Below are 27791 nucleotides of genomic sequence, written 5' to 3'. Positions count from 1 at the left end.
ATTTTTTTAAATTACATACATATTTTTAATATAACTTGAAAAAAATGTTTTTAAAAATATTGAAACTCTATTATTGTTTTTTATTTTATATATTTTTTAATATATTTATATTTTTTTAATTGTTTTTTTCAAATTGTTTTTGGAGCCGTGCCCCCAACACAAGAGGAGTCGCGCACCCAACGCGTTAGAAGTCGTGCACCAAACGCATTAGAAGTCCCGCACTCAGCGTGTGCACACCAGGGGGCCGCGCTGAGCGCCGTGCTGGGTGTGCGACTCCTGATTTGCCCGTAAACATTTTTTAGCACCTATCACTAATTTCTATTCTCCCCAGGGACCCCATCCCCCGGGGCCTATATACAATGTTGGGGACCGTGGGGGAACCCCAATGCCCCCACGGTCCCAGCCTGCTCCCCGCGTCCTTCGGGAGCCGGCATTGCTTTTCCACACGGGGAGCTGCTAACATGCAGCTCCCCATGTGGAAAAGCAATATGGTTTGCATTTTGAAAGAGAGAGCAGATTTCCATGCTCTCTCCCTGCTCTCTCTTTCAAAATCCAAACCAAGCTTGCTATGACTGGACGGGAGCCTTGGCTCCCGCCATGCCATAGCAAACAGAAGTGTCCCGGGGGTGGGCACCCTGAGACACTGCAGGAGCCGGCCCTTGGGGGGTGGCGGTCCCCAGGGCCATCAACGGCTCCAGGAGGGGGGCACGCGACCCCCATCCCACAATACAAAAAACCCCGGGGGTGGTGGTCCCTGGGGCTTGCGGGGGCCTTTGAGCCCCCCACCCATTTTTTTGAAAGCCACGGGGGGTAGCGGTCCCCGGGGGCTGGAGGGGCCTTTGAGGCCCCACCCATTTATTTTGGAGCCCCGGGGGTGGCGATCCCAGGGGCTGGGGGGCACCTCCAGGCCTCCCATCAAATTTAATATTTTTGCCCCTGGGATTTGGCCCCCCGGGGGCTAATTGTTAAAGAAGTGTGGGAGCCCGCACTTCGTTTTTTTTTTTTTTTTACGGCAGTCTCCGCGCACCCTGCGCATATTTTGCTGTTTTTTCAAAAAAGAAAATTGGGGGGGCCCTGGGGCTCCTTGTGGGACCCTCTAAGCAGGTCTAGAGAGTCAGGGTTTTTCTACCCTGCCCCCTTTATACGTTTTGCACACTTGATCTACTGATTTCTTGAGCCTTGCTTCTACCGAGGCACAAAATGGCTGCCAACACTTCCTGGTTTGGAGTGTTGACAGCCAGTTGACAGCAAATTAGCATGCAGCTCATGATCGGGAGCGTGCGCGCTGGGTGCGTATAGGGTGCACGGATCCGCCGAGGCCATAGATATATATGTGATTTTACTTTTGATTTTCTCAGCAACTACTGAACGGATTTACACCAAAAGGCACGAGTGTGAACCAAGGGCTACCTCTTTGCCAAATTTGGTGTAATTCCGTTCAGCAGTTCGGGCTGTAGCTGCGATTAAAGGTTCCTATGGAAAATTGCATGGGAAAACATGTTTTGGGACCCCCTTTTTTCTCGGCCCCCGCTTGATGAATCACCCCGAGACTTTCAGGATAGGAGCAGACCGGAGCGCCTCACCAGTTTTGAAAATTGCGCAAAGATTCGTCAACCGGCGCCAAAGTTATTCCAAATAGAATGTTGCGGATTTCCTAGGGATAATAGGTCCTAACTTTAACTACCTACTGGTTTGCCACACCCTTCAGCTGCTGTTTGGAAATTTTTGGGGTGATTTGTTAAGTGGGAGCAGAGAAAAAAATTCAATTTTTGGTAGGGATTTTCGGCTGTTTCTAATTTGCTCTTAATCTGTTCAGTAGTATTGGGGTTATTAACCCACTTGCATGCTCCTGACGGAACCACTCCGTCATGAGCCACGGGCGCCGTGTGCTCATGACGGAGTGGGTCCGTCATGTTGCGGCCGTTGGCGGCCGCTCCGCCCATGCGGCGCTGTTTCCCCACCTGTGCGGGCGATCAGCGCAAGTGGGTGGAGTCATGACGGAACCACGCCGTCATGAGCACAGCTCGCCCTTGACTCACGATGGCGTGGTTCCGTCATGAGCATGGCGGCGCCGCGCTCACCCCAAACCCCCCCAGTGCTGCGGCGGAATTTGCGCCGCAGCGAAGGGGTTAAAGGAAAAAGATTTATGTACATCCAATGATTCGGATCCATCATAGAGGACTTGCGGAATCATGCACTGTTGGACAGGCCACACGAAGGGCTTGCTCCCTCCCCGCACGACAGGGCCCGAGCTCCGGCCCACCAGGCATAACCCACGAAAAGCACCTGTACCCCGTCTCCCGACGGATCTTCTGCCCTCGGACCTCTACTCATCACGGGGCCCAGCCCCACCGGCTCCCCCGGCCGGTTCAAGCCGCCATCTTGGGCCCTGCACCACGAGGCCGCGTGGCCTTGCCCCGACCCTAACCCCGGGCCTGACCGGCCCCGACATCCCGGCACCACCATCCACCCGGGAGGTGAGCGGACCACTTGGCAGGTCAATGGGAGGACGAAGTGTCAAGAGCTCTTCCCTCGCCAGGTGCCGATCGCCTCCAGCCCCCCCAGGCGCTGGCTCCACCCCCTGCTGGGTGTCTGGACACCTTCATCCCGGGCCCTCCGACCTCCAAGTGCGAGGGTCCGGACATCAAAGAGCGCCTGCCCTATAACTGGGGCAACTCCGGAGCAGGAAGGCAGTTGTATCCTGGAGTCGAGAGACACCGAGAGAACTCAGCCTTGACGGACTACTGGCGCTGCCGTAGCCCTATCTTGCGAACTATCGTCCTGCCTGCTGGCGCTGCCGCGGCCTTCTGCAACATCCATCCTCGTCGGGACCTGCTGGCGCTGCCGCGGCCCGTTGTAACGACCATCTTCACCGGGACCTGCTGGCGCTGCCGCGGACCGTACCCCGACCATCTCTACCGGGACCTGCTGGCGCTGCCGCGGCCCGTACCAGCTACACCACCAAGCTCGAGGATTGTGGGCTAACCATCATCTCATCCGAACTACCGGACTGGTAAACAGACTGTCCCGCTTCCCCTTCCCTATCCCAAGAGACCTAAATCGAGGGGACCCCTGGGTCCAGACCTCCTTGTACTATTTCATCGTACCTTAAGAAGTGCATATAAAGAACACTAAATCTTATCCTTGTGTGGTGTCTGTCTGTGGGGGGGGAGTCACTTGTCTGTACGATCGCTGGAGACGGCTCTCCCCGGAGACCTCTCCTCCTGACCTCGGCCGACCCTCCCGGTCCGTCTACCCTTTCTAACATTGGTGGCAGCGGTGGGATCCGAATCAACGCGTAATCGTACAGAGAGTAGCTCACCCCACGACAAAAACACGATGTCAGCCAAAGATAGCAGCTCCACCGAGAAATTCCAAATGGATAAGTTAGAAGAATACAACCACCGCGAATTGAGACAATTCTGCATAGAACTTGGCATTGCTACCACCGGCCTGAGTACCAAGGATGATCTAAAGCACGCCCTAGAGTCATGGACAGAAACTGGGGTCGCCGGACCCTCCGACCAAAGCAGCATCACACCAGAGGGGAACGCCACGGCTCCCGAGGAGCGGGGAACGGGCCTCTCGCAGGAGGAGATCCGAGAAAGAGAAAGAACCAGATTGCACGAGTTGGAAATGGCACGACTCAAGATGGATGGGGAACTCAAGTTAGCTGAACAGAAACTCAACCTCGAGCATATGCGGCTCCGAGAAGAACGAGAAGAGAAGCAGAGACAGAGAGAGCTGGAGGAGAAAAAAATAACGCTCGAGCACGAGCGCCAACTAGCGGAGATAGAACTTCGGAAACAGAATAAAGAACTGGGGGTGCCTGAGCGGCCACACACCCCGGGGCCAATCGAGAAAAAAGTCCACATCCCCAAGGATGTTGTCCGCGAGTATGTCCGAGAAGACGACATACAACAGTGGTTTAAAGCCTACGAGATCGCCATGACCTCCCACCGGATCGACCGGAGTGATTGGGGAGCCGGACTTTGGGGAAGGTTTGTCAACGAGGGTCGCGATGCCCTACTGCAGCTCCCAGATCACCAAATGTCGTCCTACGACCACATGAAGGCTGCCCTCCTCACCCGCTACGGCCTCACACCCGAGATGTACCGCCAGAGGTTCAGAGATTGCACCCGGATCCCAGGTACAACTTGGGTAGAATACGTGAACTATTTTAGCCGTGCCTTCGAGGGTTGGATCAAGGGGAGCCATGTCACCACCTACGAACAACTCTTTAACCTTATGGTATGGGAGCACCTGTCGAACAACTGTTTCGTCGAGCTCAGGCAGCACCTCCTCGACAGTAAGCTGACTGACCCCCGGCAGCTCGCCGCCGAAGCTGACCGATGGGAAAGCACCCGAGTGGGCCGGAGGGGGCCACACGAACAGAACAGAAGCAACCCAGGCCAGCACCGTCCTCGGGGAGGAGGAGGGGGCCAGGGGCGAGGGAGAGACGCCTTGCCAGCAACACCCGTGGCCAGCACCCCGCCTCCGGCCGGCCGGGGCAACCCCCCGTGGCGTCCTGGGTTCCGAGCCAACGTCACGTGCCACCGATGCCAGCGAGTCGGCCACTACGCCAATGACCCGAGCTGCCCGCAGAACCAAACACCCAAGCCCCGCCAGGTAGCTGCCGCCGCCCTGGGGGAAGAGCGATTATCGGGGGAACCAGAAGAGTATGAGCCGGCCCAGCAAGAGTGGGAACCGGCCGCCATGGTCCTGGCGTGCTTAGGGGGAAGAGACATGGTCCCACGGGCTCCCCTACCCGCTAACACCAGGAAATACGGTCAGTGGGTGACCATTAATGGACAGCGAGCCGAGGCCTTGCGTGACACAGGCGCCAGTGTGACGGCCGTCCGCTGTCACCTGGTGAAGCCCGAGCAGATCCTGCCGAACATTCTCTGCCCCGTCCGCTCGGCAGACAACTCTGAGAGTATGTGTCAAATGGCCTGCGTCCCGTTCGAATGGGGAGGGGTCTCCGGCCTGTTGAAGGTGACGGTCCGGGACGATGCCCCCGTGGACTGCCTCCTGGGGAATGACCTCGAGAGTTCCCCGTGGGCCACCGTTGAGAGAAGAGAGCACCTGGGGATGCTGGGCCTCCCGGACTGGGCCTGCGTAACCACCCGGTCCAGGGCCGCCCGTGCCGTCCCCCGATCAGAAGAACCGGAATGGCCAGCACCTCCGCCCCCGGTCGACCCAGTAGAAGACAACGACGAGGCCGGCCTCCCAGACCCGACGACCGAAGGGGACGCGCAACCCCAGAACCTTCCTGACCTGGCTCAGTGGCGTCAAGAAGGGGGGCCCGCCCAAGAACAGTTCCGCCAGGAACAAAAGACCTGTCCCTCCCTCGAGGGACTCCGCCAACAAGCCAGCGCCCAGAACGCAGGGGACTCCACCGGAACTCACTGGGTCTACTGGGATAACGACCTGCTATACAGCGAGCAAAGAATCGCCGAGCTGGGGGCCGGTCGAGTACTGGTGGTACCTCTCCGCTTCAGAGACTTTCTGCTCAACCTGGCCCACGATGTCCCCCTGGCTGGACACCTGGGCCAGGACAAAACGTACAGCCGCCTAGTGACCCACTTTTTCTGGCCGAAAATGAGGAACGACGTCCTGAACCACTGCCGATCTTGCCCCACATGCCAAGCCAGCGGGAAGAGTGGTCGGAAGCTGAAAGCCCCTCTGCAACCCTTCCCTGTGGTCACCACCCCGTTCGAGAGGGTGGGGATAGACATTGTGGGGCCTCTGGACCCCTGCACGGCACAAGGACACAGGTTCATCTTAGTACTGGTGGACCATGCCACCCGCTACCCCGAGGCGGTGCCCCTACGGACCGTGACAGCTCCGGTGGTTGGCCGGGCCCTAATGGGGATCTTCTCCCGGGTAGGCTTCCCCCGAGAAGTCGTCAGCGACCGAGGCACGAACTTTATATCCAAATACATGAAGTCCCTCTGGCAACAATGCGGGGTCACCTACAGATTCACGACCCCCTATCACCCCCAAGGGAACGGACTAGTGGAGCGTTTTAACCGCACTCTCAAGGGGATGATTGGGGGATTGGAAGAGCCCCTCCGTCGCCAGTGGGATGTACTACTCCCGTGCCTCCTCTTCGCCTACCGAGAAGTTCCCCAGAAGTCCCTCGGTTTTAGCCCTTTCGAACTCCTGTACGGGCACCCTGTGCGAGGGCCCCTCAGCCTAGTAAAAGAAGGTTGGGAGATGGCCCCCCTAAAGACCCCTCCAGACGTCTTCAAATACCTCCTGGCCCTACGCAATCAGACCCGGCGCTTCAGAGAGATGGCCAAGGCGAACCTCGAGGCCAGCCAGGAGGACATGAAGAGGTGGTATGATCACAATGCCTCCTCCGTTGAGTTCGAGCCTGGACAACAAGTATGGGTGATGTCCCCCACCGAACCATGTGCCTTGCAAGATAAGTGGACGGGGCCCTTCAAAGTGGTCGAGCGCAAAAGCCCCGTCACTTACCTCATCGACCTGGGGACCTCCCGGAACCCCCTTCGGGTCCTCCACACCAACCGACTCAAACCACACTTTGTGCGCTCAGAACTCAGCCTCCTGATGGCTACGGACAGTGGGGCAGAGGAAGACTCCGAACCCCTCCCGGACCTTCTGAAGACTCAGGAGAATGATGGCTCCGTGGACGGGGTCCGGCTCTCTGACGCCCTCACTTCGGGGCAACGCCAGGGCTGCCGGAACCTCCTGCTGCAGTTCGCTACCCTGTTCTCCCTCACCCCCGGGGTCACCCCTTGGTGTTTGCACGACGTGGACACCGGGGACAGTCCCCCTGTCCGACACCGGGCCTACCGCGTACCAGATCGGGTACGGACCTGCATACAGGAGGAAGTGGCCAAGATGCTCACAATCGGGGTCATCGAGCCCTCGGACAGTCCCTGGGCCAGTCCGGTTGTATTGGTCCCCAAAGCCGCTGCCCCCGGCACCGCACCTGAACTGAGATTCTGCGTCGACTACCGGGGCTTGAACGCTGTCACCCGGACCGACGCTCATCCGATCCCCCGAGCAGACGAGCTGATCGACCGGCTGGGGGCCGCCCGCTACCTCAGTATCTTCGACCTAACAGCGGGCTACTGGCAGATCGGCCTAACACCCAGGGCTCAGGAACGGTCAGCCTTCTCTACCCCCGATGGCCACTACCAATTCAAGGTCATGCCCTTCGGCATGAAGAATGCCCCCGCCACGTTTCAACGCCTCGTGAACCAGGTCTTGGCGGGGCTCGAAGAGTTCAGCGCTGCCTACCTGGACGATATCGCTGTATACAGCCGCCACTGGCCCGACCACCTCCGTCACCTCCAAGAGGTCCTACAGGCCCTCCAGCGGGCCGGCCTCACAATCAAGGCCGGCAAGTGCCAAATTGGCCAAGGGTCTGTGACCTACCTTGGGCACCAAGTGGGAAGCGGGCTGGTGGCCCCGCTACAACTTAAGATTGCTGCCATCCAGTCCTGGCAGCCCCCCGTCACCCAGACCGAGGTCCGAGCCTTCTTGGGGCTCACCGGCTACTACCGGCGGTTCGTGAAGGACTACGGCAGCATCGTGGGGCCCCTCACGGGTCTCACGTCCAAGAACCAACCCAAGCGGATTAACTGGACCCCCGATTGTCAAGCGGCCTTCGAGAAGCTGAAGGCCGCCCTGTGCACCGCCCCTGTGCTCCAGGCCCCCGATTACAGTCGGGAATTCGTGGTACAGACCGACGCCTCCGACCACGGCATCGGAGCCGTCCTTTCTCAGTTAAACCCCGAAGGTCATGACCAGCCGGTGGCCTTCATCAGTCGACGTCTCCTGGCCCGAGAACAGCGCTGGAGCACCATCGAGAGGGAGGCCTTCGCAGTGGTGTGGGCCTTCAAAAAGCTCCGGCCCTATCTCTTCGGTACCCACTTCCGGGTACAAACCGACCATCGACCCCTGCAGTGGCTGATGCAGATGCGGGGGGAGAACCCAAAACTCTTGCGCTGGTCCATTTCCCTGCAGGGAATGGACTTCACTGTGGAGCACCGACCAGGCCAAGACCACGCCAACGCGGATGGCCTGTCCCGCTTTTTCCGCCTCGACGAAGAGAGTCCCCAAGGAGATGGGTGACTCTCCCCGCCTTCAGCTGGGGGGGACGCATGTTGGACAGGCCACACGAAGGGCTTGCTCCCTCCCCGCACGACAGGGCCCGAGCTCCGGCCCACCAGGCATAACCCACGAAAAGCACCTGTACCCCATCTCCCGACGGATCTTCTGCCCTCGGACCTCTACTCATCACGGGGCCCAGCCCCACCGGCTCCCCCGGCCGGTTCAAGCCGCCATCTTGGGCCCTGCACCACGAGGCCGCGTGGCCTCGCCCCGACCCTAACCCCGGGCCTGACCGGCCCCGACATCCCGGCACCACCATCCACCCGGGAGGTGAGCGGACCACTTGGCAGGTCAATGGGAGGACGAAGTGTCAAGAGCTCTTCCCCCGCCAGGTGCCGATCGCCTCCAGCCCCCCCAGGCGCTGGCTCCACCCCCTGCTGGGTGTCTGGACACCTTCATCCCGGGCCCTCCGACCTCCAAGTGCGAGGGTCCGGACATCAAAGAGCGCCTGCCCTATAACTGGGGCAACTCCGGAGCAGGAAGGCAGTTGTATCCTGGAGTCGAGAGACACCGAGAGAACTCAGCCTTGACGGACTACTGGCGCTGCCGTAGCCCTATCTTGCGAACTATCGTCCTGCCTGCTGGCGCTGCCGCGGCCTTCTGCAACATCCATCCTCGTCGGGACCTGCTGGCGCTGCCGCGGCCCGTTGTAACGACCATCTTCACCGGGACCTGCTGGCGCTGCCGCGGACCGTACCCCGACCATCTCTACCGGGACCTGCTGGCGCTGCCGCGGCCCGTACCAGCTACACCACCAAGCTCGAGGATTGTGGGCTAACCATCATCTCATCCGAACTACCGGACTGGTAAACAGACTGTCCCGCTTCCCCTTCCCTATCCCAAGAGACCTAAATCGAGGGGACCCCTGAGTCCAGACCTCCTTGTACTATTTCATTGTACCTTAAGAAGTGCATATAAAGAACACTAAATCTTATCCTTGTGTGGTGTCTGTCTGTGGGGGGGGAGTCACTTGTCTGTACGATCGCTGGAGACGGCTCTCCCCGGAGACCTCTCCTCCTGACCTTGGCCGACCCTCCCGGTCCGTCTACCATGCACCTACAGCAATGCCGTGATTGGCTGGGCGCAACCTGCGAGGTAAGTGGCACCCTCCATTTTGTTTCTTGGCACTCGGTGAGTGGAGGAATAAAGATGAAATAGGATATAAGGGGTCTGGATTGAGGTATGCTGACCCCATAGGACTGATAGTGGGGTCTGTAACGGACCCCAATGTGATACTCAGCGCGGTCCCTGTGTGAATACGCAGCCGATCTGTGGATCCTGACCCCAATTCAAAAAAACTCAAAACACCCAATCACAGACCCACTCACACACTCTCTCACACCCATACAACCACACACAAACCCACTCACACACCCGTACAGTCATTCACATATCTACTCAAAAACCTACAGAACCACTCACAGGCCTAAACAGGTATTCCGACACCCACTAATTGACCCATAAAATACCCACCCACTCACAGATCCACACAGACACTTACACAGGCACTCAAACACCCATTGAAATACTCATAAACCCATTGACACACTCATACATCCACTCACAGAACTGAGAAAAAAACGTATACACCCACTCAGACCCACATAAACACTCACATACCCATTCACACACTCACACACCTAGTCACACACCCTTTCACACATTCACACACCCATTCACATCCTCACACATTCACTCACATATCCACTCACAGAACCACACAGGTACTCACATATGCATTCACACACTCACACACCCATTCACATACTCATACACTTACTCACACACTCATTTACATACTCACACACCCACTCAAAGATCCACACAGGTACTCACACTCCCATTCACACACTCACACAGCCACTCATACACCCATTCAAACATGCACACCCTCACACATTCACACTCACTCATTTATACACTCACACACCCACACATAAACCCACAAAATAACTGATACACCCAGTCACTCACCTACACAGCTAGTCATACACCGTACAGCTACTCTCATATCCACTCAGAGACTCAAACAGCCACTCACACACCCAATCACAGACTGACACTCCCACTTACACACCCTCATACTCATACAGCCACTTGCACACCCACTCACAGACCCACAAAACCACTCACACACCCACACAGTTGCTTACACATCTACTCACACACCCAGACTCAGGCAGTGATACAGTTATATAAATTGTAATGGGAAATGTTTGTATTAAATGTGTTGTTGTTTTGTATTAAATGTGTGCTTTGTTTGCGAAAGGATCTGCGGATCCATCATGGATCTGCCTGCAACATAACCAGTAGACCCCTTATTTGGCCGAGGATCTAAAGCAGATCTGCGAATACGAGTGAGAAATTAGAAAAATTGATTTTAGAACAAAAAAAGCAGTGTTTGGAAAAAGGGTTGACTCTGAAAAGAGCCTTTGTGCTTATGGCGTGTAGATGATAACTACACATAGAACAGTTTGCAGTCTTAAGTTGGTTAGGAACACCCTGTTGCCTCCGTCTATGGAAGGGGCTCAGTCTTTTCGAAGAATACAATTCATATAAAAGTGTAAGTTGTTATGGTATATAGAGCCCATGCCGTACTCTTGGAAAAATGCAGAAACAGTTTAATGACACGTAACCTGGATTTCTCTATCCGTGCACAAAATATGGTTGACTATTGCCACTTTTGTCTTTGGAAAATGTTGGAGAACATCAAGCCAGCCTGTGTGAAAAGTGTCATTAATTAACCAAAGTTATCCTTCATTAGGATTTCCAGTCCTACCCCAATAATTGTGCAGAGGGCATTTCCACCACATTATACAATCAAGAGGACTGTATGTTGGCAATCTGCAATGCTTTCAACCAAAGGCAGTAATTGATGCCCTTCAACCCTCTCTGGCCAACCCGAGCAATATCTACATTGGGTCAATGCCACTCTTTCTAACACTCTCTCTGGCTAAAAACACAGAACTACATCCTACAATTCAGACTCTGACCATATTGGTGACAAGCAGGTATAGCACACAGGATAAGGCTACCACAGATTGAAGCGGTTTTGAAGATGAGAACCATCCTAAATGGAGGACAGCAAGAAAAATATATAAGAACATATTTGATTGGAGATCTGCAGGGAACTAAAATTAGGTAGTGGCTTTAACAAAAAAAGAAACTACCTTTATGATTGGCTTAGAAAATATAAAAAAAAGTATATTGTTTGGGATATGCCTAGAATTGCTAACACTCAACCACACCTGCTACACTTAATATGAAGCTATTACGCTGTTTAGAGAAAGTCTTGTGAATTTTTCACCTACTGGATGGCAGAGACTATTTAAAACATGGTTTGGACCTGGCCCTTTTTGCAAGGTGGTTCCCAAACCTTTGCCGTCCTCCTGTATTAAGCGGTACTTGTGCCACACACAAAAGTAGTCTTTAAACTTGTCTCAGGCATCTGCCACTGCAAGGCCTGTGTACACAATGTACTGCCACCTTGACTTGGCATTTAAAGTACTTGCCAAGTCTGGAACTCCCCTTCTACTACTTGTAGGTCACCCCCAAGGTAGCCCCTAGGCAGCCCTATGGACAGGGTGCTCTGTAGGTAAAAGGTAGGACATGTTCCTTTGTTGTGTGACATGTCCTGGTAGTGACAAACAGCCTATTTGGTTTCTCACTGCTGTGAGGTTGCTCCTCTCATAGAGTTGCATTGGGAATTCCCTGAAATGTGTTTCGGTGGTAATTTCTAATCTGGAAGGAGTAGCGTTGCCATGTTTGGTATGTGTGGAATACTGGTGATGAATCCTTCTTATTGGTAAAAGTGGATATCGTATTACTATTTTAGAAATGCAACTTTTAGAAGTGGGCATTTCTATGTGCTTATGACCCTTTGTGCTTATCAGACTGACTCCAATCAACGTCTGGTTTAGACTGACAGTGGCCTGTTTTGTGCATTCACTCTGGACAGTCAGAACAGGAGCTGAGGTGTGCCACGCATATCCTGATGAGCCTTCTTTGGCTAGAGTGGTGAGAGGAGTAGCCACCTGCACCTAAATAGGGCTGTGCCTGCCTTTCACAATGCTACCTCCAATAGGGTGTCTGGAGCTTGGGCTGAGACTGAATGGAGGTGTTGTGCACTTCTAAAGTTCAGAGACGTTTTGAGTATAAGTTCTGGAGCTCTGACACCATGATTTTTTACACTTGTGTTGACTTGTAACCAGATGCTGCTTGCTCTACAGACTGCACATTGCTAGGAGGAAATGTTATGCTGCCAGGAGAAACCGCCATGGGTCTTTGCTTTTTTGTACCCACCTGCTAAGGAGGACCCTTATGTGCTGGCCTGCTGCGTGCATTCCAGCTCTGGTGCCCCCAGCACTCTTCACAGAATGCTGTTTATGCTCCTTGCCTCTGTTGAACCCAGCGCATCTTGAAATGACCAGTGCATGTTTTGAGCTCTGCTGTGTTTTTGGCCCTATGGAGAAGTGTGTGGTGGGCATTGGTGCTCTGGAGAAGCTGTGCAGCCTTTCTGCTTTCCCTCCTGGATGTGTCCCCTTCCACGAGTGCAGCATTTCCCCCTTGAGGTGTGGCCAGGGAGCAGGGTAAGTATGGCAGTCTCAGTTGTGGCAATCAAGGGCGGACAGAGATGCAGAGATGCACTGAGGTCAGCACGGTGTTCCACCCTGTGAGGCAGAGCAGGTTACCATAGAGGCTCAAGGAGGAGCCCTAGGCGAATTCCTCAGCTTTCCTACTCTCCTCTGCAGGCAGCTGCCATCCAGTATTTTTCCTGATGCAGACTCAGAGGTCCTCACACTGACTGCGCAGGTGGTCTGTGTTGGCAGGTCTGGCCAGCAATCCGCAAGTCCCCAGAGGCCTGAAGACTGCCACAGTGTCTCTCTGCTGGGGGTGGCGAACCTCACGGTGGAAGCGGCTGCCCTGCACATTGGTGAGCAGGGACTTTGATTACTTTCAACTCAGGGAAACCAGCGATGCCCCCGCTGAGCCTGCAGTGTGCACACCCACCCCATTTTGCTGCATATGGCGGAGCATTTGCACCAACTACTAGTTTGGTTTCAGTGATCCACTGTGATTACCGTATTCCTCGTTATAGGTGCAAAGGTGCTGCTGTGCCCAGTATTCTTGTGTTGGTTAACGTATAACATGCAATAAGAGCACAGGAGCGCTGACATGTTTCTGCTGCAACTTTATGCCTTTATGTTGTTATGTACGTTGTTCTTCCTCACAATGCCAGGATGTGCATAGGATGCCCAGAAGTTATGATTTATGTGTATTAAAGCCTACACGTTGTGCCCATATTTATGATGCATGTCGTTTTTCATGCTTGCAGGATAATGAGTACTATTTCAGTACCTGCATACTATGTACTGTGATGGTGTAGGGTGTTTTCATGACGTGTTCAACCTATAAGTATTTACTTTATTGCACTAACTGTGACGTTATGACAATTGCCTAGTTGGCAAAGTGATTTATGATTTATGTGCTTGTGGTCTATTTTACAATATATGACATAGTTTTAAATAATACAGTGTGCGGTCCCCTTTGTGGTGTGTTTTATTGTGTCACTGGTGTGTGTGTTGCGCAAACACCTTACACATTGCTTTACACATTGCTCTGGGGTAAGCCTGACTGAGCAGCCAAGCTTCCAAGGGGGTGAGCTGGGGTTTTCTTAAGTGTGTAATTCCTTCACCTGACTCAAGTGGTGAGATCTGCCTATATTAGGTACATACCGTAGCCAGCCAGAAGCCCCATTTTGAACACATGGTTACTAGGGAAACGGAGCTAATATAGTGTGGTGGGGAGGGAACAACAGAGACTGAAATTGAAAAGCATACTGGTGAACATATATTGCTAAGTACGGAGCGTATGTCTTATAATTAATGATATTTTACAAAATGAAACTTAAATGAAAAGCATTAACAGTAGATTGCTGAATGCTTTTCAGTGGTTCCGTGTGAATCGGCGGATCCACAGCAAATTTACATGGGCGCCGCACTGAGCGCGTCGGTGGATCCACAAAAAGCCTACCAAATTGATCTTCATTACTGAAAACATTGAAAGGGTTTAAAATTGGTGACCATTTAGGAGTGGTATAACAAAAATAAAAAAGGAAAGGAGGAATGTATGACGTTACTATGCCATACATTACCACGCAGTAGGTTACAACATGATCGTTACATTGTCCGCGTTGTTATCACGCATGGCTTTACATCGCAAGTCGTTTCTACGACTTGCACTAGATGGCGCGCTGAACTTAGGAATAGTATAAAATACTATTCTTACTCCAGTTAGCGCAACAGCAGGAATGTGTTGGATTTAAAATCCAACACATTCACTGTGGTGTGTGCCATCTAGTGCAAGTCGTAGAAATAACTTGCGATGTAATGCTATGCGTGGTAGCAACGCGGGCAATGTAACGTCTGCATTGTAACCTACCAGCGCGGTATTGACAGCGTTGAAAACGCTGTTTCCCTGAAAGGAGGTATGTGATATGCAAAGAATAGGAGTATGAGTAAGAACACATGGGAAGGGTAGCCATTTGAGGTACATTTCTAATAAGCGTGGTGGAGGTTTGCCACTGTTCTGAGATGAGATTCGCAGTGGAAAACAAATGTTAAAAGAAATTACACAAAACAATTGGACAACAGCAAAATCATTTTACAGGTATGTTAATTAGGTTGTAATAAAGTATATTTTAAAAAGAAAAGTGTGAGTGTATATCAGCTGAAAGAAAAAGTGTAGCTTCTAGAAACTACAGTAAAAGGCAAAATAGAAGGGAGCTTAGATGACTAGATAACTAAAAAATATAGTAAGCAGCAAAGGAGGAAAAGGAATTGTTGTACTGAAAATATAGCTATATTAATAAGCTTGTGTGAATGAATGTGTTAGAAATTAGATGTGGGTCATTGCTTATTGTGTGTAGTAGAATATTATGCAATTTGCACCCACTCACACAGTCAGGGAGGCACTTACATACCCAGTTACATTCCCACAAAACCACTTATGTACACAGCACTCACAGAGCTAGACATGACTGACACAGTCAGACACCCATAAATCCATTCACACCGCTATTTAGTTACCTATACATCCACTTACATAGAAATTCATATACCCATACAGCTACGGTCACACCCACCTACACACCTATACAGCCATTTATCTATCCAGCACTCAGAGGGGCATATTCTCAAGAACGTGTGATAATCATCGCAAAAGTAAATTAACGCAACTCGCAACATCGCAGTCTATCACGAGAAATTTACGCCGTGCTAACCAAGTATTCACAACACGGTGGTACCATGCGATAGTCACCAGATAACGTGTCAAATGGCCTCGTTAAAATCATCGCCACGCTGCAAAAATGCGAAACACGAATGCCAAAAAAGCTGCGATGAGGCAAAGCGCGATACAAAAAGCTGCGAAAACCAGCCACAGGCCTGCAAATCCTAAGCGTCTGGCGGGAAAATGCACTATAAAAGCAGAACAAGTAAAACACTCCAGAAACAATCCAAAGGGCGCAGCACCATGGATGCACCCTGACCAAGCGTAGAGGCCAACGCGAATCCCACAAGCCCCACAGACTACCAGCAAGGTATAACGGGGTTGGGGAAGGCCAGAGAGAAGAGGGAGAGGAAGACGGGGTGCAGTCCACAGCAACACAAGACCAGTGTCACGGAGGTGACAGAACACTACCGGCAACTGTCACACAATCAGGCTACCTGGAATGCAGCCGGAATGTCGAGGAGGACAATGGATGAGGCCAAGAGGCACTGGCATGACCTGAAAACCAAAACCAGGCACAAACCCGCTGCCAACAGGAACGCAGCAACTGTGACAGGAGGTGGGAGTCCTGCGCCACAGGAGGAGCAGGAGGAAATGGAGGCCAGTTATCAGTGTGGAGATGGTGCAAGAAGGTAGGAGTACAGACACAGCTCGAGAGGACCTGACACAACAACAGGGTGAGTAACGACCAGGGACTGGAGGGACGGGTGGCGATGGGCACAATGGCACACATGCACAATCAAGTATAGCACACTGCACACCCACAATGACCTGGGATCATGTCCCTCATCCCAGTGGCACACTGCAGCAGATACACATAGCAATCACAGCACATCCCATGACAATGTGGCACAAAGTGCAACACCGACACTGCAGAACAGGGGACACAACTGGGTCTGCTCATGCGCAAAAACAGGCCAATCACATTGGAAAGAGCAGGAAACTGTGAGATGCATATGCACGGATACAACCTCACATCCGTCATGTAGTCCCAATGCCCACTCTCCCCCCCAAATTGCCAGCACCGCCCAAACATTCACCACGTACATTGTCACACAGTCTACATGTAAACAAGAACAATGTGCAAACATAAATGTCAACACAATGTCAACATGCAACTCCCATTCACATTGCAGAGGGACAAAAACACCTCCAGCAGGTCAGACCAAACAACCCATCAGTGATGCCGGAGACGACCACCACACCTCAGACATCGATGCCCTACAATAGCTCATGGACTTCTCAGGCAACCCACCCCCAGGAGCAGGGCAGCCAAGCTACATAGAGAAGACCCTAGCCCCTGCACAGACCACAGAGCAGGTAGCACCCGCCACCATGGCTGGCTCCCAACACTTCACTGAGGCACACATTGCATTCCAATGCCAAGTGTCAGAATGCCAAAAGGAGGTGGCCGAAAAGGTGCGGGTGGGCTCAGAGCTCATGGAAGGTGACGTAGATCACATACATGGGCGTTCAAGTCCCAAAAGGGACCACCTACACCCCACAATGGAGACCCACACCACGACAGATACACATGCATGTGCACATGTACTGCAATGAACCACGCCCAGACCCACGGAATCATCATTCACACCCCGACGGGAAACCTCTGTACGACAGCCCAGTCCACTCCTCTTATGTATTGAGTGGCTGACTACAAAGCTACATGTCCAAGGTCTTACCCCCTACCTGCGGTGACATGTCTGTGTCTGCTGAACACAGCACAATGTAATGTCGTAGGGCCCAAGGCCCTCATGCATACAACAGGACCACAGGGACACATGCATATATCATGTTTAACTGGCTAAGGGCACGTGCGCCTGGCCCCTTTATTGGCAGGGCCACATGTAAAGTGACGCCTGTGCTGGATGTGTGTGGGGTGAGTATAAGCCAGCCTGCACAGAGTGCTTGGTGCTGGCAACAACTTGAACAGTGGACACCAGTGCAATGGAAACAGAAAACACCTGCATAAAAGAGTCAACTGCTGAGCAACATGGAGGGAGCCGGAGCAAGGATGGCTGTCACCCAACATTCAAACAGAAGTGTCCGTGAGTTGCAGTGCACTGACGTTGGGGCACTAGAGATGAGCATGCTCATGTGAAGAAATTGCTAGGATTGTGTCCGTTCGGGTTAGTCCTGATGCAGATGCAGAGGGGTGTGTTACACCTGCATCAACTTCCTCATCAACGTCCCAGGTCCCCCACTCTACCTGATGTGACATTGCTGCGCAACCTCTCCACAGCACATAACTCAATCAGTAACGGTCAGTGGGTGCGGTGCACTGAGTCAGTGGCAACTGGAGTGCTGAGCAGGGATCAGGCAGATAATTACATCCACGACAGGTCTGAGCAACTCCGTTAGTCTGCCGGTACCATTGTCTGGCAGATGGTGGATGGAGATGGCCCTTGCGATGGTGGCGTGTGCCTCTGCAGTGATGTGACGTCTGGCCCGGTCAGGACTCGATTTGATATGTGAGCCCTGGTGGTCCGCAGTTGAGGCCAGAGGCAGCAAACAGCGCAGAGCCACATGCACATGGCGTTGATGACCCCAAGACCACCATCACAGAGGTCATCCAATAATTATTCAGACATGGGGGCTTTTGGCAGCGGTGGGCGTCCTGCGCCTAACATTGGGGTGTCATCTAGCACCACTTGATGGGACGAGGGGTCTGAGGGCTGCCGGGGCATTACCTCTCTGCCTTCTCCCCCTACCACATGTACCTACCGTGGTCTACAGCTTCACTCAGGGGTGTAACTCAACACCCTATAGCACAAGCCTCCCCCTCAACCTTCCATGGGTCCAAATCCTTCAGAGGTGCCCCATTCACTTCAAGGCTTATGAGTGTCTGGGAGACTAAGGGGCCCTCATCACATATTGCAGCGGGCCCCATCATTTTACTGATGCCACTGGCTTCACGCGTCACACTTACACCCCCCCCACACACACACATACTTAACCCCGACCCTAGTTCCCCGATATTCTCATGTACAAATAAGGAAAAATAAAAAGAGGAACGATCACACTCTTCCACGGTACCTGGTTCATTATAGATGCTCTGGCATCCTGCGCATCCAAGAGCACCCGCCTGGCGAGAGCAGCCTGTGCATATAAATCATTTAACCAGCAACTACGCTCTATCTCACACAAGCAGGTCTTTTAACCAACCTTTGAACATTTTTTAAGACAAAACACCCCTGAAAACTGAAATATGTTCTCTTCAGCATTCCATTCTGTAACTTCACACCAGCAGCAGAAAGGCTAGTTGTCTGTGACATGGTCTGATGCCTCCCCTGCCTGCCAGGGCACCATCTAGCCCCCACTTTATACCCAATTATATAAATACACAAGAAACCGTTTTTTATAATCTGAAAACATTGAAAGCAAGGCACTGCATTTCTTCCCCTGCCAGAGCAAGGGATGCTTTACCACGGGGACCGCAACGCCCAGACTTCCCGCTATGCCAGATAATTCCAAAAGTTAAGCCCCCACCTCTTTCTGTTGGCGATGCTGTCCCTCAGGGGTTTAGAAGCCACCTCATTTCAGATGCTAATGTGCCTGTGAGCGGATTCAAGGAGGCAGGCAGCCGGCTCACATCCCAGCACTGTGGGTCGAGCAGTAACGATGGGTACCAGGCAACGAGAGCACTCTGTGCCTAAAAGGGTGGGCCCAGGCGGGCTGCCGAGGCTCACTGGTGCGTCTTCCGAGGCTGCCATCTGCGCTCCCTGCCCTCTGCGGCTATGATGCTCCTCGTGCCCGGATGTTAGCAACAGCACCCAGCGTGTGCGAGCTGAGGCAGGCTGTGACAGATCGTGTTACGGAGCCAGCTCCACTCTCCGCTGGCACAGAGCGTGGCCGCCCGATGCGATAGGCTGAGACTCTTCTGTTTACACCCAGGGAGGGAAGGGGGCGGAGGCAGGTGCCTTTAACTCTTTGCAGGCCACCAGCCTGCCGCTTTTGTCAGGAAAAGAAGACACGCACACCTGAGCAGTGCCTAAAATCGATCCGTAACAAAAAGGCACCCGAGTCCCAGATGTGACCATGCGCCGTCGCCCTGTTCGCTCGGGTTTGTGTGCGATAATGTTTGTGGTCCCCTTTCCGTGGTAGCTTAATGTGGCTGCGTTGTGCACCCCCATCTCTGTTATACAGCCCCTGGCATGCTCGCTGCATTGTTCATTGTGTGATGATACCAAGGGCGAGGAGGCGACGTCCCTTGTTTACCCATTCATCATTACCGGGCAGCATGAAACCAGAGTGAAAAAGAAGGATTTTAGTCAAATAAATCAGTAAGCGTGACAGGGACGACATTCCCAGGCTTCCGAAAGAGCATCGGTGCTGACTCGACAGCTGGGGCGGCTCAGCTTGTATGTAGACTTAGTCCATGACTAAAGCCACTACATTTTTTGGATGCGGCGGGGTGGGAGGGATGCAACAGCATTATGAGTAACCAGTTGTGCACGTGCACCACAGAGGAGCAGGGGGAGGGAGCGCGGCAGCGAGGCAAACGCGCGCTGCTGCACGTGCGAGACACGGTCAGGAATGGGCATTGCAATGGTGGGACATATGTCCGCCTTTGCCCAATCGCGTGCCTTTTAAAAAAAAAAAAACATGAGAATGCCAATGCCTGCCGGCGAAAGCCTGATCAGACGCACGATCGTGTGGTCAGCTTTCAAAACCCCATACAAAAGGGCTCTCGCTGCGCGAGCAGTGCAGTGCACTTCAATGCAGGTGCGAGCCCTAAAAACAAGGAGGGAGGCCATGTGGTTCCCATGGCCGGACCCTGCTGTGTCCTGGAGTGCCAACCCCAGGACATCGCTGTGACTTGGCTGTGTATGAGGGAAGCCTAACTAAAATGTCCCTGTAACTTTTGTTGTTTAACCTGTGCATATATATATATATATATATATATATATCTCCACCCAAAAGGTTCCTTTTTGCCGGTTCCTCGCAGCGCTCGTCGTGGGTGCGTTGCCCCGCGGTTGAACCTTACCGCTATTAATTTGCACAACAATCCTCCTGGAGGGGAGGAAAAACGGGCCGCACTCCCAAGGTATCAGTTGCAAACTCTTTATTTCTTTACATCAGGGCCGTAGCAGAGCTAGATCTACGCGTTTCGATGCCGCCTGGCACCTTGCTCACGATCAACTCGCTCTCGGACAAAAGTCTCATTTAAAAAGCAAACCACTTGCTATGACGTCACTTCCTGTTAGTTTCCAGGCTCAGTGGCTCATGGTCGTTGTAGTTTGTCAGCGATGTTTTTCTGAAACGAAGGGTGTCTTTGTGTTTCTTCTATCGAATTGTGATGGCTCAGATGTCCTTTTCAGTTAAGAAGGGTTAATGAAGTTACTCATTTCATATGTGTTTGTGCTTCCCCAGATTAGATTCTTCTCTCGGCTTGATGGTGATATATTGTCTCGTTTCGTGCGGGAAAGGGGTTCCCTGCACATATGGATTGTGTTTTTATTTGCCATTTTCTTCATAAAGTTATTCTGTTGTTTTTTTTCCTCTCTCCTGTATCTTTCCATTTTTTTCTGTTCTTTATCGCTTTGTTTGTTGATTTTTACCAAATCTTTGCATTGAGTTTATCTTTTAATTGTGAGGGTAATGAGATAATGTTTGTCCTTATTCTGCTTTGTTACTTATCTCACTTCCGTGTTCACCGAATAACTGGCATTTCACAATGATTGATTTCTTGTTATTGTGTGTTGCACGTCATTTATACATGACAATCGTTCCACTTCTGTATCTTTTGTTGAACTTCTGTTGATTTGGGGTCTTTTTATTGGGGGTCGTAAAACACTCTTCATTAGTGTGTTGCCATATTTCATGATTTTTCATTTGTTTCTTTTCAAATTCTTATTTTAGAGATGAATGTATAGCTCCTCAGATTGATTCAGGCCATGGGGAGTGAGAGTTCGCAGGTTGATGATGTAGCGCGACTCCTTCTGGCGCAACATTTTCTCACGATCTCCTCCGCGTTCTCTTTTTGGAATAGTCTCGATTCCAAAGAATTTCAATTTTTTCCAGTCTCCTTGATGTTTCTGTTCCATATGTTTAGATACTGCGTTGGATCTGTCCTTGTGGATGGTCGCCCTGACGTGCTCCATGATTCTCTTTTTTAATTCGCAGATTGTGCTCCCCACATACCTGAGTGGGCATGGGCATTCCATCACATAAATTGTGTATTGCGTCTTGCAGGTGATGAGTTGGCGAATTTCCCAGGTTTTGTTGTTAGCCAATTTCACCTCTTTAGTTGGTTTCGCTATTTGGCACATCTTGCACGAATGGCATTTGACAAATCCTTTGGTCTTTAACCACGTTGGTTCTTTCTTTTTGGCTTTGAAGTGGCTGTGGATCAGATGGTCCTTCAGATTTTTAGCTCTTCTGTAAGTTACCGTGGGATGTTTTCCCACTATCTCTTTAACCGTGTTGTCCAGTTGCAGTATCTTCCAATTTTTCCTCAATATTTTTGTGACTTGTGTACTTTCTTGCGAAAAGTCCATGATCATCCTTATTGGTTCTTGTGTCTCCTTGTTGTTTGTTTGCTTTGCTGCCAGGCATTCCACTCGAGTTTTCTCGTTGGTTCTTTTTAAACAGCGGGCTATTATACCAGGATTATATTGTCTCCTCCTGAAACGTTTCACTGTTCTCTCGCTGTGGGTTTGCCATTCCGTTTCTTCACTGCAGATCCTACGGATTCTGAGGAATTCCCCGTATGGGATGCTGGAGATCAGGGAGCTTTGATGGAAACTGGTTGCCTCTAGGGTAGCATTCGTTGCTGTTATTTTTCTGTGCAGCGTGGTATGGATCTCATTGTTGCTGATATATATTTCCGTATCCAAGAAGATGACCCTCTCTTTGCTGATGGTGTAAGTACATTTTAAGTCATTTGTAGAGTTGTTAATTAAATTGAAATACTCTTGGAATTCCATCGCTGTGCCATCCCAGATTATAAGCAGATCGTCGATGTATCTCTTCCAGCTGACGATTTTGTTTACTGCTTGTTCATTGTTTGTGCTCCATGCGAACTCTTGCTCCCATAGTCCCATGGCTAAACAGGCATAGCTCGGACTAAATGAAAATCCCATGGCAGTCCCGCTGTTTTGGCGGAATATTTCTTCCCCAAATAGAAATATGTTCTGATTGAGACATATGGAGATCATTTCCAACAGCATCTTGTTGTGGTTGCTGTTTGTGATGTTTCTATTGTTGAGGAAAAATTTGCAAGCTTCAATGCCCATGTCATTCCCTATGTTGGTATAAAGGGCTATGACGTCCATTGTTATCAGGTGGTATGATGATTGCCAAGGTGTATTTTGCAATAATCTCAACAGATCAGTGGTGTCTTGCAAGTATGAGCTCAGCTGCGTCACATATGGTCTTAAGAAGTGGTCAATGGAGTTCGCCAGGGGTTCCAACAAAGACCCCTTTGCCGACAGTATCGGTCTTCCCGGAGGCTTACTCTGATCTTTATGTAACTTCGGCAGGAAGTAAATAGTTGATGTTATGGGATGTGTTACCGTCAAGAATTTTCTTTCTTCTTCATCAATGAGTCCCTCTGATAACCACGATGAGAGTTTTTCATCCACCATTTTTTTGATTATTGCGGTGGGGTTAGTTGTTAATTTTTCATAGAAGCGAGTTTGTCTTAGTTGGCGATGTGCTTCTGTAACATATGCTGAGCGTTCCCAGATCACTATGTTACCGCCCTTGTCGGCCATTTTGATTTCAATCTGGTCGTCGGTAGATAATGATTTCAGGGCATGTCTCTCATCATTTGACAGGTTATCATCATATTTGGAGTGTTGTAATTTGTACAGGTCTTGGATTACAGCTTCCTGGAACAAATCAATTTTGTTTCCATGTGCTAGTTGGGGATAAAACTTTGATGTCGATTTTTTACCACTTAAGCCTTTCCCTGTTTGTTGACAAGCTTCTTCCAGGGGTATTTCTTCCCCTTCCATAGTATCCAAATTAATTAGAGTCAGAAAGCCATCCGCGTCCTTAACTTGCAATTCTCCCAATGTTTCCATGGGTATGTTTTGACTTTGTTTTTTCCATGTTGCTTCTTGGAAAAGTTTCGCCAGTTTGATTTTTCTGATATACAAATATAGATCAATGCGTACTTGCGCCAGATCTATGTGAATTTTGGGGCAAAAATTAATCCCTTTCTTTAGAAGTTTCGTCTCTGCTTCATTTATCGATCTCTTTGATAAATTCACTACCTGTAGCTCATCATTTATCGTTTCTGTCTCTGTCGCATGCTCCTCGTTTCCGTGCCTATTTTCTCCGAACCTCCGCTTGCTCCTTTTTCCTCGTCTCTGCGGTTTCTGTCCGGCCACTGTCGGCCTCTTCCTCTTCCCCTTTGTGGTTGCTGTTGCATGGGGCGATTTTGTTCCCATTGTCTCTGTTGAAGTACGAGGCGCATGTCCCCTAAAAAAGACATTTTCACGGTGTCTCTCATTGATGTGGATTCCCCATCATTAGAGTCTCCGGATGCTAGTGATGAAACATTGCTTGATAAGCTACTGGTGCTATTCCATGAAATTTGTTCTTTCAGTCCATCAAACTTCCTCGCGAAAGTGAATATGCGGCCTTCTGCATAATCATTTGTGTCTCGTATGAACTTGGAATGTTTTCTTTCCCTAACTGTATCTTCGTGTTTTTCTATTTGGATCTCCAGCTCGTCTTTGAATTTGTTCATTTCAGGTGTTAGTTTTAATTGCATGATTTCTTTTTCTGTATCTTGAAGCTGTAATTTGATTTTTTCCAAACCTATCTCGATGTGTTTGCATAATATTTCAATTAGGCCCAGTGATGATTTTAATATAAAGTCACCCCATTCCTGCAGTAGTTCATTCGTACTGTCTTGATTGTTGGGCATTAGCATTATCCTAAGACCCCTTGGTACTCGTTGTACTTCTAGATATTTTTTGAGGGTGATGAGTTCCCATGCTTTGTTGATTTCTTTACGGCTTAGTTTTTCCCAAAGTCTTAGTTTATTTTTCACATCCATTTTACCAGTCGTGGTAGTTGTAGTGCTGGTCTCCTTCGTACCATGACCTTTATCAAACATGTCATTGAGGAGTTCATTTCTTTTCGCTTCCCTTCATTCCATATTCTGCTATCTTTAGGCCCGTTTTGATGATTAAATGATCTTTAACTTCTTTTGTGTCCCTGATACCTTGCCCGGTATTCCTATACACAGTCAAACAAATGGCGTTTCATCCGCTCGTTTCTCACATTGAAACCATGTTGCGGTTTGAGGTGCTGTGACTGAAAGGCTCCCCGGCACTTAGCTGAAATGCACAAAAACTTGTGCAACAATGTATGCAATGATTATTTGCAGGCGTCCGCTTACCGTAGTTTCTAAGCGGCGTGTTGCTTTCCAAATGTTCGTTCGTTCTCCATCAGCGTTCACTGCAACCGGGCTGAATATCTCCACCCAAAAGGTTCCTTTTTGCCGGTTCCTCGCAGCGCTCGTCGTGGGTGCGTTGCCCCGCGGTTGAACCTTACCGCTATTAATTTGCACAACAATCCTCCTGGAGGGGAGGAAAAACGGGCCGCACTCCCAAGGTATCAGTTGCAAACTCTTTATTACTTTACATCAGGGCCGTAGCAGAGCTAGATCTACGCGTTTCGATGCCGCCTGGCACCTTGCTCACGATCAACTCGCTCTCGGACAAAAGTCTCATTTAAAAAGCAAACCACTTGCTATGACGTCACTTCCTGTTAGTTTCCAGGCTCAGTGGCTCATGGTCGTTGTAGTTTGTCAGCGATGTTTTTCTGAAACGAAGGGTGTCTTTGTGTTTCTTCTATCGAATTGTGATGGCTCAGATGTCCTTTTCAGTTAAGAAGGGTTAATGAAGTTACTCATTTCATATGTGTTTGTGCTTCCCCAGATTAGATTCTTCTCTCGGCTTGATGGTGATATATTGTCTCGTTTCGTGCGGGAAAGGGGTTCCCTGCACATATGGATTGTGTTTTTATTTGCCATTTTCTTCATAAAGTTATTCTGTTGTTTTTTTTCCTCTCTCCTGTATCTTTCCATTTTTTTCTGTTCTTTATCGCTTTGTTTGTTGATTTTTACCAAATCTTTGCATTGAGTTTATCTTTTAATTGTGAGGGTAATGAGATAATGTTTGTCCTTATTCTGCTTTGTTACTTATCTCACTTCCGTGTTCACCGAATAACTGGCATTTCACAATGATTGATTTCTTGTTATTGTGTGTTGCACGTCATTTATACATGACAATCGTTCCACTTCTGTATCTTTTGTTGAACTTCTGTTGATTTGGGGTCTTTTTATTGGGGGTCGTAAAACACTCTTCATTAGTGTGTTGCCATATTTCATGATTTTTCATTTGTTTCTTTTCAAATTCTTATTTTAGAGATGAATGTATAGCTCCTCAGATTGATTCAGGCCATGGGGAATGAGAGTTCGCAGGTTGATGATGTAGCGCGACTCCTTCTGGCGCAACATTTTCTCACGATCTCCTCCGCGTTCTCCCCACCGCAATAATCAAAAAAATGGTGGATGAAAAACTCTCATCGTGGTTATCAGAGGGACTCATTGATGAAGAAGAAAGAAAATTCTTGACGGTAACACATCCCATAACATCAACTATTTACTTCCTGCCGAAGTTACATAAAGATCAGAGTAAGCCTCCGGGAAGACCAATACTGTCGGCAAAGGGGTCTTTGTTGGAACCCCTGGCGAACTTCATTGACCACTTCTTAAGACCATATGTGACGCAGCTGAGCTCATACTTGCAAGACACCACTGATCTGTTGAGATTATTGCAAAATACACCTTGGCAATCATCATACCACCTGATAACAATGGACGTCATAGCCCTTTATACCAACATAGGGAATGACATGGGCATTGAAGCTTGCAAATTTTTCCTCAACAATAGAAACATCACATACAGCAACCACAACAAGATGCTGTTGGAAATGATCTCCATATGTCTCAATCAGAACATATTTCTATTTGGGGAAGAAATATTCCGCCAAAACAGCGGGACTGCCATGGGATTTTCATTTAGTCCGAGCTATGCCTGTTTAGCCATGGGACTATGGGAGCAAGAGTTCGCATGGAGCACAAACAATGAACAAGCAGTAAACAAAATCGTCAGCTGGAAGAGATACATCGACGATCTGCTTATAATCTGGGATGGCACAGCGATGGAATTCCAAGAGTATTTCAATTTAATTAACAACTCTACAAATGACTTAAAATTTACTTACACCATCAGCAAAGAGAGGGTCATCTTCTTGGATACGGAAATATATATCAGCAACAATGAGATCCATACCACGCTGCACAGAAAAATAACAGCAACGAATGCTACCCTAGAGGCAACCAGTTTCCATCAAAGCTCCCTGATCTCCAGCATCCCATACGGGGAATTCCTCAGAATCCGTAGGATCTGCAGTGAAGAAACGGAATGGCAAACCCACAGCGAGAGAACAGTGAAACGTTTCAGGAGGAGACAATATAATCCTGGTATAATAGCCCGCTGTTTAAAAAGAACCAACGAGAAAACTCGAGTGGAATGCCTGGCAGCAAAGCAAACAAACAACAAGGAGACACAAGAACCAATAAGGATGATCATGGACTTTTCGCAAGAAAGTACACAAGTCACAAAAATATTGAGGAAAAATTGGAAGATACTGCAACTGGACAACACGGTTAAAGAGATAGTGGGAAAACATCCCACGGTAACTTACAGAAGAGCTAAAAATCTGAAGGACCATCTGATCCACAGCCACTTCAAAGCCAAAAAGAAAGAACCAACGTGGTTAAAGACCAAAGGATTTGTCAAATGCCATTCGTGCAAGATGTGCCAAATAGCGAAACCAACTAAAGAGGTGAAATAGGCTAACAACAAAACCTGGGAAATTCGCCAACTCATCACCTGCAAGACGCAATACACAATTTATGTGATGGAATGCCCATGCCCACTCAGGTATGTGGGGAGCACAATCTGCGAATTAAAAAAGAGAATCATGGAGCACGTCAGGGCGACCATCCACAAGGACAGATCCAACGCAGTATCTAAACATATGGAACAGAAACATCAAGGAGACTGGAAAAAATTGAAATTCTTTGGAATCGAGACTATTCCAAAAAGAGAACGCGGAGGAGATCGTGAGAAAATGTTGCGCCAGAAGGAGTCGCGCTACATCATCAACCTGCGAACTCTCACTCCCCATGGCCTGAATCAATCTGAGGAGCTATACATTCATCTCTAAAATAAGAATTTGAAAAGAAACAAATGAAAAATCATGAAATATGGCAACACACTAATGAAGAGTGTTTTACGACCCCCAATAAAAAGACCCCAAAT

The sequence above is a fragment of the Triturus cristatus genome, chromosome 7 (genome assembly GCF_964204655.1).
Source record: "Triturus cristatus chromosome 7, aTriCri1.1, whole genome shotgun sequence".
NCBI classification, from domain to species: domain Eukaryota; kingdom Metazoa; phylum Chordata; class Amphibia; order Caudata; family Salamandridae; genus Triturus; species Triturus cristatus.
This window is presented reverse-complemented; position numbering follows the sequence as displayed.